This window comes from Hemicordylus capensis, chromosome 8 (genome assembly GCF_027244095.1).
Source record: "Hemicordylus capensis ecotype Gifberg chromosome 8, rHemCap1.1.pri, whole genome shotgun sequence".
In the NCBI taxonomy this organism is placed as follows: domain Eukaryota; kingdom Metazoa; phylum Chordata; class Lepidosauria; order Squamata; family Cordylidae; genus Hemicordylus; species Hemicordylus capensis.
In genome coordinates this window covers 1,284,746-1,301,030 of record NC_069664.1, presented here as the reverse complement: position 1 = coordinate 1,301,030, position 16,285 = coordinate 1,284,746, and the positions used below count along the sequence as shown (strand labels likewise).

The following is a 16,285-nucleotide window of genomic DNA, read 5'->3' as shown; positions in this document are numbered from 1 at the left end:
GCACCACCTGCGTCTCTTCCAGCCAGAGGCGACGACGACGACAACCAGCAAGTCCACGGACGGTGGCTTAAGCTTCCATAGACTGAGCGCACACTGTACTGCATGCCTAGGATTGCACAGCCAGGCCCTCACGGGAAGTGGGGCAAGAGTCAGAGAGGGACCTCTAAGGAGGAAAAGTTGGGAGGGAGGGAGGGAGGCAGGATGGCTCTGCTGCAGCCCTGGCAAGTGCCCACGGTGCCATATCCCCAGCAGGAAACCACCCCCAGCCCACCCCGGTTTATTGCCTTGACTTTTCTGTCCCCCGGCCCCGACTACTCCTAGCCCTGGAGATCCCTCGCTTGGCTCCTCCTCCCCTCCAAGAGGCTCTTCCTGGAGGCCTTCCTGCCCGTTCAACTCAACTCTGAAGATCTGGTCGGGGTCTTGCTCAAGTGGAAGACCAGTTGTGGTTATCACTGCAGCCCAGTTCTTTGCCATTCTTGCCCAGTTCCTGCCCTGAGGCTCTTGCCAGATGCAAGGGGCTCTGGGCTTTCCACCTCATGCCTCACAGGTCTACCCTCCCTTCTTCCATTCAAGAAAAAATGTTCTGCGACACTCAAATGTTTGATCACAACTTTTGGGATCTCTTAGTCGGCCCTAACTGTGGCTGTTGCTTTATGAAAGATACACCACACTCGCAAAGAGAACAAGGCCCAGTTAGTTCATACCACTAAAGATGTTCTGGACCAAAGGGTGTTTCGGGAACATTATTATTATTCGTGTAGTGTGTGGCAGATGTTTGTCTGTTTGTATGGGACTTCCAACTACAAACAGACAAACATCTGCCACACAGTACAGCAGATATAACTGTAGTAGAGAAGAAAGAAAAACAAGTTAAAACAATCGACATAGCAATACCAGGGGATAGCAGAATAGAATAGAAGAAAAAGAAATAGAAAAAATAACAAAATACAAAGATCTAAAAAATGGAAAGTGAAAGGCTGTGGCAGAAAAAGACCAAAATAATCCCAGTGGTAATTGGCACCCTAAGTGCAATTCCAAAACAACTTGAAGAGCACCTCAACACCCTAGGGGGCCACAGAAATCACCATCAGCCAATTACAAAAAGAAACTACAAAAGGGCAACAACCCAACTGAGCTGACAGACCTGGTTCCAGGGTTAGCATTGGAGTCACCCAGACTGTTGGTGGTAGGGGACTTCAATGTTCACCATGGGACCGGGTTGTAAGGAGCTGCTCAGGAGTTCATAGCAACCATGACAACTATGGGCCTATCCCAAGTGGTCTCTGGACCAGCACATGTTGCTGGTCACACGCTTGATTTGATCTTTTACTTTGATCGGGGTGGGGTTCCATGGGTGGGGACTCCTGTTATTTCCCCATTGTCGTGCACGGACCACCATCTGGTTAAGGTAGGACTTGCATCCACCACCCATCTCTGCAGGGGTGAAGGAGCCATTTGGTTGATCTGTCCGAGAATGTTATTGGATCCAATAGGATTCCAATAAGCCTTGGAAGGGCTTTGAGTTGGCTCTTCCAAAGATTCTGTCCATGCTCTGGTGCAACCAACTCACTAGAGCAGTATTCTTTATTTGTTTGTTTGTTTGAGTTTTATACCGCCCTTCTGAAATGGCTCAGGGCAGTTTACAATTAAAAACAGAAACCATTAAAACCAATAACAATTAAAACAGAAATATAAATATGAACACCAATTTAAAAACATCTTAAAAAACAAACTATCAGAACAATTAAAACCCTGAAAACCAGGTTAGCATTAAAACAATTAAAATTAATTTAAAACCCTGAAAGGCCAGGCCAAACAGATGGGTTTTAAGGGCTCTCTTGAAGGTCAGTAAGGAATTAAGATTGTGAATTTCTGCTGGGAGCGCATTCCACAATCTAGGAGCGGCTACAGAGAAGGCCCGCCTCTGAGTCGCCACCAAACGAACTGGTGGTAACTGGAGACGGACCTCCTCAGATGACCTTAATGTGCGGTGGGGATCATGCAGAAGAAGGGGCTCTCTGAGATATCTCGGACCCAAGCCGTTCAGGGCTTTAAAGGCAATAACCAGCACTTTGTATTTTGCCCGGAAACATATCGGCAGCCAGTGTAACTGTTTCAAAATAGGCATAATATGGTCACTCTGGGTTGCCCCAGAGACCAATCTGGCTGTCGCATTCTGAACTAACTGAAGTTTCCAGACTACGTACAAAGGCAGCCCCACGTAGAGCGCATTGCAATAGTCAAGTAGACACCATCACTCCTAGGCATCATCTCCGACCTGCTTCAAAATTAGCCCCATAGTATTCAGAAGAATTATGGGAGCTGAAGCGGCGAGGTAGAAGACTAGAGCGCAAATGGAGAAAGACTTGACTCGAATCTGACAGGTTACAACACAGAGCACATTTGAAGATCTATGCTCCGGCAACAGCACAAAGAAGACGTTCTTTTCTGCTCGAATTGCATCCACGGTTTCACATCCAACTGAGCTGTTGTGAGATGGTTAGTACGAAGCTCCCCACCCCCGCCACCGAATCCAAATTTGGAACCATCAGTTACCCACTGTGATGCTTTTTCCACAGATAAAATCTCTCATACTCAGGCCAAACTGGATTCTACAATTACAGTAGAGTTTGTGATGGAGGTATCCTATCCAGCAACTCCTCTTTTGTGGTCAGACCAGATCACTTTCAGTTTGTGACTCTAAGGATGTGGACAAGCTGCTTCAGACTGTGTGTCCAAACACTTGACCCTTGCCCAACTTGGCTTACTTTAACAATCAGATTATCAGAGAGGGTCTGGAAAACATCATAAATGCTTCTCTGAGGGAAGGTAGGATGAAAAAACCTACAATGGACCCCACAGAGTTAAGCAACTATAGGCCTGTCTCTAATCTCCCATGGTTGGGCAAGGTGACTGAGAGGGTGGTGGCTTCTCCGCTACAGTTAGTCTTGGAGGAAACTGATTATCTAGGCCCATTTTTAACTGGGTTTCGGGCAGGCTATGGGGTTGAGCCTGCCTTGGTTGGCCTAATGGATGATCTCCAATTGGCTATTGACAGATGATTCTGCTGATCCTTTTGGATCTCTCAGTGGCTTTTGATAACATCAACCATGGAATCCTTCTGGGTTGCCTGAAGGAGGTGGGATTGGGCAGAACTGTTTTACAGTGGTTCCGCTCCTACTTCTCTGGTAGATTCCAGATGTTGCTTTGAGTCTGCTGCTCTGCATGGAGTTCCACAAGGCTCCATACTGTCTCCAATGCTCTTTAACATCTACATGAAACTGCTGGGAGAGATCACCAGGAGGTTTGGCTGGGTGTTATCAATATGCTGATAATACCCAAATTATTTCTCCATATCGTCCTCATCAGGAAATGGCATAACTTCCCTAAATACTTGCCTGGAGGCGGTAATGGGCTGGATGAAGGATAACAAACTGAAGTTGAATCCAAATAAGATGGAGATGCTGACTTTGGAAGGCAGGGGCCTTGGAACCTGAGAGATGGTATAGATCTGCCTGTTCTGGATGAAGTTACACTCCTCCTGAAAGATCAGGTACGTAGCTTGGGAGATCAGGTGCATGGGTCCTGGATCCAAAATTCTCCTCTACCAGCTCTTCTCTTCTCTAGCTGCTCCCATGGCAGCAGTGAAGGGTGTCTTGCCCTCCTGCTGGTGTCTCCAAAGGAGAGCTCCTCCTTTGTAATGAGCCCTGCCACCTATTGAGATCATCTAGGGAGCTCCAGTTACATTTGCCACCAGCAAATCTGGTGGCAACTCGAGCCAGGACCTTCTCTGTGGCTGACCCAGGGCTTTGGAATGCGCTCCCTGTCAAAATAAGAGTGTCTCCATCTCTGATTGCTTTTAAAAAGCCCCTTAAGACATACCTGTTTTCTCAGGCTTTTCATTAAAACTAATTAGCCTACTTTCCATTAGGCTTATGAGATCACCAGATATTCCGTGTGTGTGTGTGTGTGTGTGTGTGTCCATGTGTCCGTCCCCCACTATCAACTTCACGATGCCTGGACCAATATGAACCAAACCGGGCACAGTTGTAGGGACACATCAACAGCATAGGTTGTGATGATGTCATCACAATTCAAAATTCAAAATGGCAGACACGTAAACGTTTGAGGCACAAGTGGTCTAACTTGTGAACTGCCTAACTGATTTGAACCAAATTTGCTACAGCTGTAGGGACACATAGGGACACCTCAATGGCATAGTTTGTCATATCATCCACCCCGATTCAAGACGGTGAACATGTGAATGTTTGAAGCGCATGTGGGCTAACTTGTGGACCGTCTAACCAATCTGAACCAAATTTGCTACAGTCATAGTGAGTGACAGACAGGGATACTTCAATGGCGTAGTTTGTGATGATGTGATCCACCCCAATTCAAGATGGCAGATGCATAAACATTTGAGGTGCAAGTTGGCTAACTTGTAAATTGCCTAACCGGTTTAGCCCAAATTTAGTCCAGTTGTAGGGATAATAAAAGGAAAGTAAGCAGATTAGTTCTGGCTAGAACAACTTGTTTTAAACCATTTAACCATTTTAGTATGTGAAATTATTTTAATTGTTTTTATTCTGTTTTATAGTATTTTGGACTATGTACACCACCTAGAGATACATATATCAGGAGGTATATAAATTTAATAAATAAATAAAACTGGCAACATTTAGCTCATTACAGAGGTAGGCAACCTTGGTTGTCCAGCTGTTTAACTACAAATCCCATCATTCCCAGCCACAAATTATTGTGATTGGAGGCGATGGGAATTGTAGTTCAACAACAGCTGGAGAGCCAAAGTTTTCTACTTCTGGCTTACCACCAATATTATGGGACAGAATTCTCCACTGCTATATATTTCTATGTAAGTTTTTCCATTTATAAAAATCCAATGCCTCCTTACACTAATCTATAACATAACTACTGGATACAATAAATAACGAATTGGGCAGTTTCAAAGTAGTAATTAACATTTTCTCCTCAACTATACCAAGGAAATACAAATACAGTGGTCCCTCGACTTACAAACTACTCGACATAAGTATTTTTCGAGTTACAAACGGCAGTTTTAGATCCGGTTTTAGATGCGGTTTTTTCGACTTACAAATTTTTAGATGGGGTTTCCTCGACTTACAAATTTTTAGATGGGGTTTCCTCGGCTTACGAATTTTACATGCGGTTTCCTTGACTTGCCTGCCTGTTTACTGCCTGTTTATTCTTGAAAAGAAATGTTCCTGTGCAGTTTGCAAGCCTTACTGGGGGTCTGGGTCTTTTTTCTAGGCTCCGGAACGCATTAATCCGTTCCCAATGCATTCCTATGGGAAACCGCTTTTCGACTTACGAATTTTTCAACTTACAAATGTGCATTCGGAACGGATTAATTTCGTAAGTAGAGGGACCACTGTATAAAATTTGTATGTTAACCATTCTCACCGCCTTCTCTTTTTTCTTAACATTTAAACAATGCAAGGAAAATGCATGTTATTGAATTGCCATGTCTTAAAACTTTTAAAAATATTCCCCAAATAAATAATGTCCTAGCATAGTTTCAAATTTCTTTGTAGATAATATTTAAACCACAGCAAGGCTGCAATCCTATGTACCCTTACACTGAAGCTGGTCCCACTGAACTCAGAAGTATAACTGAGCGCATAGGACTGGGTTCTCAAATGTCCTTTATTGATTCCCTCCCCCCATTGAATTTTTCAGTTCAAATATGTTTAGCTACTGGGGGAAGTGACAAGTATTTCCTCCACCCCTCCATCTTCAAAGTCATTGATAACCATGGTGAAGAGCCCCAGTCTGAGGAAAGAGCCCTGCAGCATTTCACCTGAAATCTCCCCCCACTGAGGAGCGCAGGTTGAGCACAGGTTTCCACCGGTGTTCCCTCTAAGGTGTGTGCACATGAGCACACTCAAACGGTTTTTGATGCCCGCTCAGTTAATTTTAGATCCCGCTCAGGTTGAATCAGGAAAGTCCCACTCTGAATGCACGTGTGCCTTGATCCTGCCGCCCAGAACAAAACTCATTCCATAGACAGAGGGAAAAACATTAGAGAGAACACTGGTTTCCACCCATGGTAAATCTATGTGCCAGCATTATCACCCCACCACATTTGACCAGGATGCTGACCCAAATATCATGGGGAAGTCTGCAAGGTGCTTTGATGGAATCAAGATACATGACGCCTGTAATGTTCTCACAATCCACTGAGTAAACGGAGTTATTTTTAACCTAGGGTTGAACGGAATCCTAACCCAAAAACCAGCCCAGAGAGGGCTTTTTCAGTGAACCAGAGCTGAATCCAAACTGAAATTTGGGGGGGCCTTAAACTGAACCAAGCCCCTAAAACAAGAAGTGGCAACCAGTTCAAAAGCAGTTCCGTAATCAGCTGGGAGGGGGATAAAGACTCCTCTGGTCCAACTGTATTTGGAAAAAATATATTTCTCAGGGAGCCATCTGAAAACAAGGGAAAGGGGAACAGGAGATGTGGGTCGGCAGGACCAGGGACTTTTCTGGGGCTCAGGTAGAGGCTTGCTCACCCCTAGGCTGCTGGCCAGCAACAAGGCCTGGGGGCAGAGGATTCTTGACTGGAGGCTGGGAGCATCTTGTGTTTCTGCCTTGCTGCCATTCTGTGTTCACCCTAAATAAGCTGTTTGTCCATTTTGTTTTGAGCCTATGTATTTTGTTTGTAAAACCCATTTAAAGTAAATATTTCTTTTCTCAAGTGAATATATGTCAATATATTCTCAAGTGAATATATTGAAAGCAAATGATGTTGATCTCATTCTGCACGAAAGATATTTAATCCTGTTCAAAGCTCTTTAAAGTGCCTGAACTGGAAAGCTACTTTTTAAAGACCGTGTCTGAACTGGAGAGCAACAGTTTCTAACGCCAACTGGGTGAGAGAACATGTGTCAGGTCTGTGGGGTGGACGGAGCGTCATCAGGGCCCACTAGAACGAGCTGCACACAGACACACGTGGTCCTGGGGGCAGGAACGCAGAGCCCCCCCTGCCCATGGGGAAAGCGGAGCAGCCTTCAAAAGAGGAGCCAAGCCAGGCGCATCCCTGATCGACTTGGATGAGACACAAGAAGCCAGCCTGATCTCCTCGACTGGCAGGGCCACACTCACGGGCCGTGTTCCCTCGAAGGTGCGTGCACGTGCATCCGCTCACAGGTTTCCTGACGTCCGCTCAGTTCATTTTAGATCCCGCTCAGGTTGAACCAGGAAGGCACCACTCTGAATGCAGGTGAGCACAAACTGCCTTGATACTGCTGCCCAGAACAAAATTCATTCTGCACAGAGATGAAAACATTAGAGAGAGCACTGCTCACGGGGGGGGTGGGGGGGTGCGCGCGCACACTCATGTGCGTGGGCGAGGAGGGTGCAGAGGAGCAAGCAACTGCTTCCCAAGCAACACGCAGGGGAGGACGACAAGCAGACTGGCTCTCCCCAGGAGACACCTGTCAGGGCTTGTCCGTTCTGCTAGCCCAGCAGCAAAGCGCACAAGTCGCTTTCATGAGTAGCTGACTGTTGGCAGGGTGGGATCTCCCCGGCCCTCTTTGGAGGACTTTCCCAGAGGGAGGATTTCTCAGGTCTCGGGCCTGCTGACTCAGCACACCCGACCGTCGCAAGCCACAGCAGCACGGAGGCGACGCCAACCTCCACTGCTCCACACCGGCGGGAGGAGGTCAGCCTAAGTGCCACCACTCAAACGAGGCTGGGGGAGGAACTGCCACACAAAGCAGCATCTCCTGGAAAGGGCCTGCAAGGTAGGGCCAGAGCCACTGCCAAGGAGGCTCTCCCTCCTACCCACAGCCCTGGGTCAACGCTATGGGAGCCACAGAGAGATCCAGCAGCGTGGCCTGTTTCCAGGATGGCCTCCCAAGTGTCCAATCCAGCAATGGGCAGGACCGGCGGCTGGGTCGGGTTTCTATGAATTTGCTGCACAAAAAAGGTCACAGGAAGCACAGCCAAGGGCTTTTCGGTGGCCAAGCGAGTCTGCTCTTGCGGCCCCTCTCATCCGACACAGTCTCAGCCCCACTCATGCACTCCTTCAGCGCCATGGAAGCCCCTCGCACTTCACTGTACAGTTAGTTCTGTGAACTCAGAGACCAGAAAAAGATTGCCGGGAAAGGCCAGAGAAATCTCTCTTGGGCAGAGCTTCACAATGTCAACGCCGCCACTGAAAAAGCTCCGTCTCCTGTAGCAGGACATGGGCATCCCCAACTCGGAGACATCCTGCAATTCTGCTTAATTCCGAAGGGGATTCATGTGGGGGACACGACTCCCTAAAGCAGAAGTCTTTAACCCTCCAAAAGGCTGAATCAGCGACTGGAACACAAACACTACAACAGCCTCTCGGTGTTGAAAAGTGGCACCAAGGCCAGGACTGGGACCCCTCAGAGAACAGCCACCTACCCCGTTTCCAAATCAAGAGACCTGCTCCCCACCAGACGGCTTCAGCTTATTCACCTCCTCCAGTCCACTCATGTCCTCAGGCAGCCTTGGATGGAATTCCCCACTGCACCAGAGATGGAGGAATACGATCATGAACCATCAAGCGGGCTTCGGCAGCTGCATTCCGAGTTGTCCAAAGACTCTGCCCAGCTATTTCTGTGTGAGCCGAGAGGTCATCCCAGCATCTCTTGCACCATCTTTGCCCTTGGCCCACACAATCACATGTGACCCAAGATGAACATCCTCTGGGATACCTTGAAGGAATCCTGGGGCCCAGGTCCCCTGCAGCAAGCTGAGTGGATACTTGGGCAACTCAGTCACTGGGCTGTCTCTGCAAGGGAGCAGGCTACCCAGAGCGGAAACTCCTGAGTGAATCCTGTTCCAGAACCCTAAATGCAGCTCCAGTCAAGGAAATGAGTTGTGCTTCTCCTGCAACGAACCAGCGAATGACAAACAGTATTGTGAGCGTGCCTGGAGGGCAGCGAGGGCCCTGGCTCCCCTCTCTGAATGCCATGCTGTACTCCTGCACCAGCCGTACAAGTAGCCTATTCTCTCCACTGCTCAGAGACATCTGAAAGTGGTTTCATCAAAAAGGGGGCTTGTCAGCAGACCAGAGGAAGCCCTCCCCATCATGGAAGTCGCTTCAAAGGGCAACCTTGAGACAAAACATCTTTTTTTTTCCCCAAAAAAGGAGGAAAGAACAGCAAACAAAACTATTGTGTGTTTGCAAGTGAAGATGATACTTTAGGGAAACCCTTCAAGGCTGGAAAAGCATTTCGGATTCCAACGAGTCAGCATCAAGATTTTGGGGCAGGCTTCCTAAGCTCCACCATGGAAGTCTCTCTTATGGTTTCCAACAGACTGAAGGCTGCTCCAGCTGATAATGCGGGCTGTGACTTCCCAAAAGCCGTTCTCAAGGTCTCTCACGCAACAATTAATGCAGCTAAAGAATCCATAAATGGCAGCAAGAAGCGGCCAGAAAGAGATAGGAGGCATCACGAGGAGAGCCCACTTCCCTCTCAGCCGCTCCAAGAAACAACTTTCCAGGAGACACTAATTCCAAGCTGCTCCCTTTGTTCTGGCCTCCTTGGAGAGGGATGCACTTTAGTTCCCAACTTAAACTGGAAAAAGTGAAGTGCTGCTCAAGAAGCTCAGGCAATGTGCTGGCTGAGAGGCTGTAGATCAGAAAGCGGTTTGTGCGAACCTTGTCGCTGAAAGAAGAGCTGGCTCCAGGTTTCAGGAGATCCTCGATGGCAAACTGCGCCTGGCATTCTTGGGAGCCTGCACAAGAACCCATTTCCAGCAGCATCACAAGGGCGGCACTTAACCCTTCCCCACAGGAGCCAACGGCAAGCATTCACATCTGCGGGAGAGAGCAAAAGGGTACAATTGGGGACTGGTCTGGGGCCAACCGGGCTCCTGGCCTCTTTCTGTCTGCAGAGCCCCACCATGCCGGTCTCTGTCTCTTGCTCATGCTAGAGGGTGCTGGGACTTCAGAAAGAGAATGTCAGGAGCTGGGGGGGGGATAAACTAGCAAAATGCTCGTCCTTATGGTGGGTGGAGGGAGTGCCAATATTTTGCAAGGATCGGGGGGGGGGGGTTGCAACATCTGAGCTCCACCACTTCCCAAAGGTCCCCTGCTCCCTCAAATATCTCTGTCCTTCCTGCTCTGCTGCCCCTTAGACCTGGAGCCACCTCCCAGATGCCACCTCTCCCATTTCCTTTAGGTCCCTCCTATGAAACCACTTTAGTCCTCGGTCCCCATACTCTGTTGCAATTAAGCCTAAATATGGGGTGCTTGCAAAGCACCACACTTCCTTCCCCACTGATCTCTGCTACCACTTCCCCACCCTTCCTCTGTCATCTCCCTCACGCTGAGCTGAGATTGTGAGCGGCCGCAGCAGGGACTTGTCTGCTAAGGCTTTGTGAAGCATCGTGTGCTTAGATCAGGGGTTTCCAACCCTGGGTCTCCAGCTGTTGTTGGACTACAACTCCCATCACCCCCATACACAATGGCCAATGACTGGGGATGATGGGGGTTGTAGTCCAAGGTTGGGAACCCCGATTACAGATGGCACTACATAAATAACTAACCACCTCAACACAGGAGACTTGGATTCAAATCCCTGCTCAGTGCAGCCTCCATGAACTGTCCTTGGCCAAGTCACCACCACCGCTTAGTCTGGATGTCCCAACTGGAGAACAGGAGTTGCACTGACCCCCCTCAACAAACTCCATCCACCACGTTCACCATGGCAAGCATCCCTCTCCCCGCTAGCTAGCACTCTGGAAGCTCAACACAATGGCGAAAGACACACACACACACACACACACTCTCCTAGGAATACCCTGCCAAGCTTGGTATTCAGGAGAAGAGTCGGGGCTCATCCTGACCTCACTAGGCTGTGAAGGTTGTCACAGTGGCTCCAAAGCCCAACGCGGTGCCAGAGGTAAGATCACGGGGTCGGTGGTGACCGCAAATGCTGGTTTCTATCAAGGCCAGTCAAAACGTAGGGAGATACGTCCTGATCCAAATCCATTCATGACATCCGATTTATCAGATAGGATACACAGAGAGCAAAGCCATCTCCAGAAAGATTCAAGAGCTGGCGTTTATGCTCTCCCTGTAGAGACGCCTTCCAAATCCGTTGCCATGAGGTACGGCTCCAGGACGCGCTCAAGGCTTCAACGTACACACGGATTTCCGCATGCTGAAAATTGCACGTCAGGGGAACCCTCTGGATACGAAACAAGGATTTCCCAATGAGGAAGCTGTCTTCCTCGGCGCATAGAAGGGCAAGGAAATTCCTGAGCGGAGGAAGCTCTGCGTATGCACAGGAGCCTTGCAGAGTTTTTGAATCATATTCAAGGAATCTAGGAGTTTCGCTCCAAGGGCGTGTAAGAAAGGTGCCACTTCACTTGGAAAAACATCTCAGAGCAGAAGGCTCAAAGTCTGAAGCAAAAGCGCAGAAGGAAGAGAGAGGTCTGGCACCAACACATCCAACCTGTGTCAAAATGGCAAGTGAGGAACCAAGTGGAGTGAGAGTTTCTGTAGTCCTAGCATCACCATGGAAGTTGGCCTGGCCCGCCTTCCAAAATGCTCATTAAAGACAGTATCTTGTGCAGCTCACGGAGAGATTTCGTTTTGCACCCAAATGCTTGTCAGATCCACCCGTTTGCTAAATAAGTCTTGGTTCTTCCTGGCAGTTCTGATCAGCTCCTTTGTTCCTTCACAGCCGAGCAGCGGCCGCAGCGGAGGCAGCAGGAGGGTCTATGAGAGGCTTTTGTGCATTCATCTCCCTCCCCCCCAGAGCCCCTTACAAAACTCCACCATCAGCACAAGCCCATCTTGGGCTTCTTCTCCTCCTCTGCAGACAAAGATCTACCAGGAGGGCATATAGATCCTGGAGCAGAGATCAGTTATGCATGCCCTCCCCTGCCGAAATGATCCAGGAGAAATCAATAACCCAAAGACAAAATCCTCCTCCTGATTTCAGATTAAAAAAAACCACCCCCACCCCCCTGCCATTGTTCCCCAGTGAAAACAGGAATTCTTGGTCAGAGAAAAAAATCACACAAAAAGGGAAAACATGGAGGGAAAAGCCACATATTTCCCCTCAAAAATGTAAAGCATTAGGGTTTTACATTCTTCAAATACATAAAAATAAAAGACCTGCCAACCTTTTTTAAAGGAGGAAAATGCCCTTGAGGATTTTGGCAAAAGGCTCCTAATTCAACTAAGCTACTTCAAAAAGTTAGCAGCCATTTGTGGCTTAATGCAATTACGGGAAGACTACACTGCATCATTGCAAGACTTCTCACACACACACACACACAGCCAGGGTAACCTTCCCCACCACAGAAACGCCTCTGCCTTTCTTCCCTGTCTCCCTGCATATTTTTGGCACAATTAACACTCTGGGTCAGAATTGCCATCTGTAGTCCTCCTTGCCCTGACCCTTCTCCCAGTGACACTGTGCCATATTTCAGAAACAGCAAGCAAAAAATGTTGACAGAGGCACGAAAAGCTTCACGTTTCACAGGGCTTCCAAAAGGCACTCTCCCCCCCCCACGCCCCCCCCCCAACGGTGCCCCAGTTTTCTCCTCCAGCAGCTTAGCCACCGCACTGCAAGTCCTGCTTGTTAAAGACAGCCCAAGCGGTTGCTGCCTGGCTTGCTGCATTCGGCGAGCTGGGCTGACGGGAGAGGAGGAAGCCATCTCACACACGCACCCCCAGCTGCATTTGGCTAATGGCTCCATGGCAGGCACAGCCCAGTCAATTGCTTCCCCAGTAACACAAAGGAGGAGACAGACGGACATCTTGGAAAACTGCAGGCAGAGGAGGAGGAGGAGGAGGAAAGGAAAGAACACACCACCACCACCACTAGGAAACACTTACATTTGCAGAGTGCGCCAAGAGAAAGCCCAACACCGTGAAGCAGGAGGGAAGGGAAGCATGGAGGGGTCCCGAGGAAACGTGACACACCACAACTGAGGACCGACTGCAGAGGAGGTAACACTGATCTAGTTATTCAGCCAACACAGACCTCCCCCTCCCCTCGCTGAACAGCTGTGGGGGCCATTATCCCTCCTGCAGACTGCACGTACTTCGCCAGGGTGGCTGCAGTACTGCACAGAGTCGGAGAGGACTGGGTGGCTGCAGGAGGAGACAGGAAGACACTTTCCCCTCTTGCAGCTGGGGGCAGGGGGAGCCACACCCCAGCAGGCTCCAAGGAGGAAGGCCCGGCCTTGCCCCAGGTCTCCCGGGCAATTATTGTCCAAGAGGGGGGGAATACCTCCCTCCACAAAAACACAGGCACAAGCAGCCACCCACCCCGGAGTGGAACGTGTTTTGCAAAGCGCTGGGTTTTCCTGCTGCAGAGGTCGACAGAACTACCTCAGATGACCTGCCTGTTAAAGGGTCCGCTTGCACTCACTGCCACAAGTGTGGCGACACGGCCCTGACCAAGGACAGCAGCCCCAGCCTCCACGTCCAGGCGCGACAACGTTTGGCACCCGACCACCATCTCATCATAAGAAAGCCCCTCCCAAGGTGAGCGCAGGGCTGATGCAGAAATGTGAACAATTTGCTGCCACCATGCCTTCCCTCGCTTCTACGCGCGCATGCTCGCTTGCTCGCTCGCTCGCTCGCTCTTTCCTCCTCTGATGCAATTTGGAAGCTCTTCTGTTGTGGAATCGCTCCACCCCACGTCTACACGGTCACACCTCCAATCACATTTCATGCGGCACGGAGTACCAGGTCACATGGCACCCGGCTCTGTGGCTGACGCTGCTGGCGGGAAGAGCCAAAGTAAGTGTTAACTCCAGCAAGGGAGAAGCATCCGTGGTCAGAGTGCGCGGGCACCACACATTTCCCTGCGGGGCCCAATCAAAACGCTGACCAAAGTTTCCACGGCACCCATGAGTCAAGCGGCTGCCCATCCAAGGAGACGAGTGCGCTTTCTCGTCTGTCAGAAAACACATCCGTGGCTATTATATTATACGCGTAATAAATAAAGCTTGTGTTCTGAAAGCACAAACACTCATTCCTGAGGGCATCCCTTCCCTCAAAGGCAAGCCCGGAGACGAGGCAACGGGGTCCCAGGTTCCAGCGCTCTGCCCCATCATGTGTGGCTTGCCTTGCTCTCTGCTGGGACGCCGGCGGCCCCTGCGAGCAGGAAAACCCCACGCTGAAACGGCTCAGCCCCAAAGCGCCTGGGTTCCCTGGACTGCCTGGGGCACCTTCTGGTGCTCTAGGGGCTGTGCCTGAACCCAGGGGTTCTCCCACTTGGGCCCCCAGATGTTGGACTGCAACTCCCACAATCCCCAGCCCCGCGGCCTGCGCTCCTGCCAGCAGCGCTAAGCCGCCTCCTGTGCCCTCGGCTGGCAGCGGCAGGGCACGTGCTCCTGGTCCTGCTCTCCAGCAAGGAGCGATGCCGGTCACGCAGTGGGTGCAGCCGGTGGGGGAGCTCTGGACAACCAGCCACCCCAGAGGGTGGAGAGTGCTGGCTTCCGCCGGCTGCTCCAGCTGCTCGCCCCCCGCTGCCAAACCCCCTCGCGCACCGCCTTCAGTTGGCGGGTGGTGCCCTCCCTGTACCGGGCATGCAGGGAGGCTGTGTCAGGGCTGCAGGAGTCAGCAGGACCCACCACCAGCCAGCACGTCACGACAGGTCTGTGGAGCAGCCGTGGGGGGAAGCAGGCTGCTTTCCTGACCTTCACGGCCCACTGGTGGGGGCAGCCCCTCCCATGCAGTGAAGCCCAGGTGAGCTGTGCTGTGTGTGGAGCCGCTGGGCACAGGCCAGACGGCAGAGGAGCTGCCGGTGGACCCCAGGTGGAGGAATGGCTCTCTGGGCAGCTGAGCCTTTGCCGAGGCTTCCTGGTCACCAGCCATGGTGCCAACCTGCTGAGGGCAGCACGCCAACCGCAGTGTGTGTCCCTACGCTGTGTGGCACACACTCTGCACCTGGTCGTGACGGATGCGCTTGGCATGAAGGAGGCTAGGGGCAGGGAATGCAGAGGACCCCCCGGAGGATCTGTTGCTGCACTTGTGGAGAAATGGTGCAACCTAGCAGCCTACTTCCACCAGAGCTAGAAGGGCAGGTGGATACTCAGGGAGAGGCAGCGTGAGCAAAGCCTACCTGGACACATTGTCCCTAGGGATGTTGAGACATGGTGGAGCTCCAACTTTCTCTTGCCCCAGCCACTGCGGGAGCAAGAGACGGCCATCCACACCCTGGCAAAGAAATGTCGCTTGGGAGAGTGCGATCCGTCTAACGCGGACTGGGGGCTCGTTTCTGAGCTGGTCTTGACACACAAGCCGTTCCTTCTTGCAACGAGCAGCTTGTGTGCAGAGGCAGCAGCGCTGAGCCAGGCTTTGCCCGCTGCTCTTCTCCTGGAGAAGACAATGGGTGAGCTCCAGACCTCCCCGACCACCGAGAAGGAACATACCCTGGCAGGTCGGCTGAGGAGTGGAGTGTTGCATCGGCTCAGCAGCAAGTGGGGTCAATCGGCAGAGCCTCTTTTGGCCTGCCATTGGGACCCAACTATGGAAGGCCACGCCATCACCCCTGGCAAGCTGCCCAGGTGGATTCAAGAGATCAGGCGGGCCCAGGAGAGGAGGCTGGGTCTGAACCGGGAGAAGGGTGTCCGAGTGCCTTCCAGTGCACCTTCCATGCCCAGCGCAGGAGGATCAGCACGGCTTCCCAGCCCAGCCACGTGGTGTCCCTGGCAGCGTCAATGCAGCTGGCACTTCCATCCATGCGGCCCACCCTGTGGTTCAAACGGGGGTGCCCTGGTGTCTTGCCTGGGAAGCGCCAACTGTGCCCTGCAGCAGTGCCAAGCAGAGGGTTCTACAGCACCTACAGCAGCCGGTGGCAGCGGACCCGGAGATGCATCTGGTCCAGTTTGGGTCAATGCATCGCCAAGTCTGGCCAGACTTGGCAACGGCTGCCTGGCAGCTCCTCTCCTGCCCACCCACCAGCGTCCAGAGCGAGAGGGTATTCTCCATGGCCGGGGACATGGCCGGGGACATGATGATAGCCCATGGCCGGGGACATGATGATAGCCCATGGCTCGTGCCTGGCTGCTGGCTTGGTGGAGTAGCTGTCTTCCTCAGGCCAAGCTCCCCCTGCTGGGCTATCCTCCACTGGATGTGGAGGGTTAGTGACTCGTGGCACTAACCCGGGGCAACACCTCTGCTAACTCGTACCGCCCTGGCCAACCACCCATCCAGATATGTCACCGTCTGCTTGTCAAGGCTGCTGACACACGCAGACACAGATGCACGCCCACTGCCAGGCCCGGGATGAGGCTG

At 51.3% G+C, this 16,285-nt stretch overlaps 1 protein-coding gene across 4 annotated transcripts in view; it reads right to left on the bottom strand.

Moving 5' to 3' along the window:
• The window catches only part of TET3 (tet methylcytosine dioxygenase 3), a 112,262-nt gene that overhangs the window by 42,675 nt on the left and 53,302 nt on the right, over positions 1 to 16,285 (bottom strand). Inside the window, exon 1 of one of the 4 annotated variants that reach the window (XM_053269643.1) lies at positions 8,434 to 8,534. The exons of the other annotated variants lie outside the window; for them this stretch is intronic. The gene's annotated coding sequence lies outside the window, so the exon portion shown is untranslated. Of the gene's footprint in view, positions 1 to 8,433; positions 8,535 to 16,285 lie in introns of those variants that run through there. 4 annotated transcript variants of the gene reach the window in all.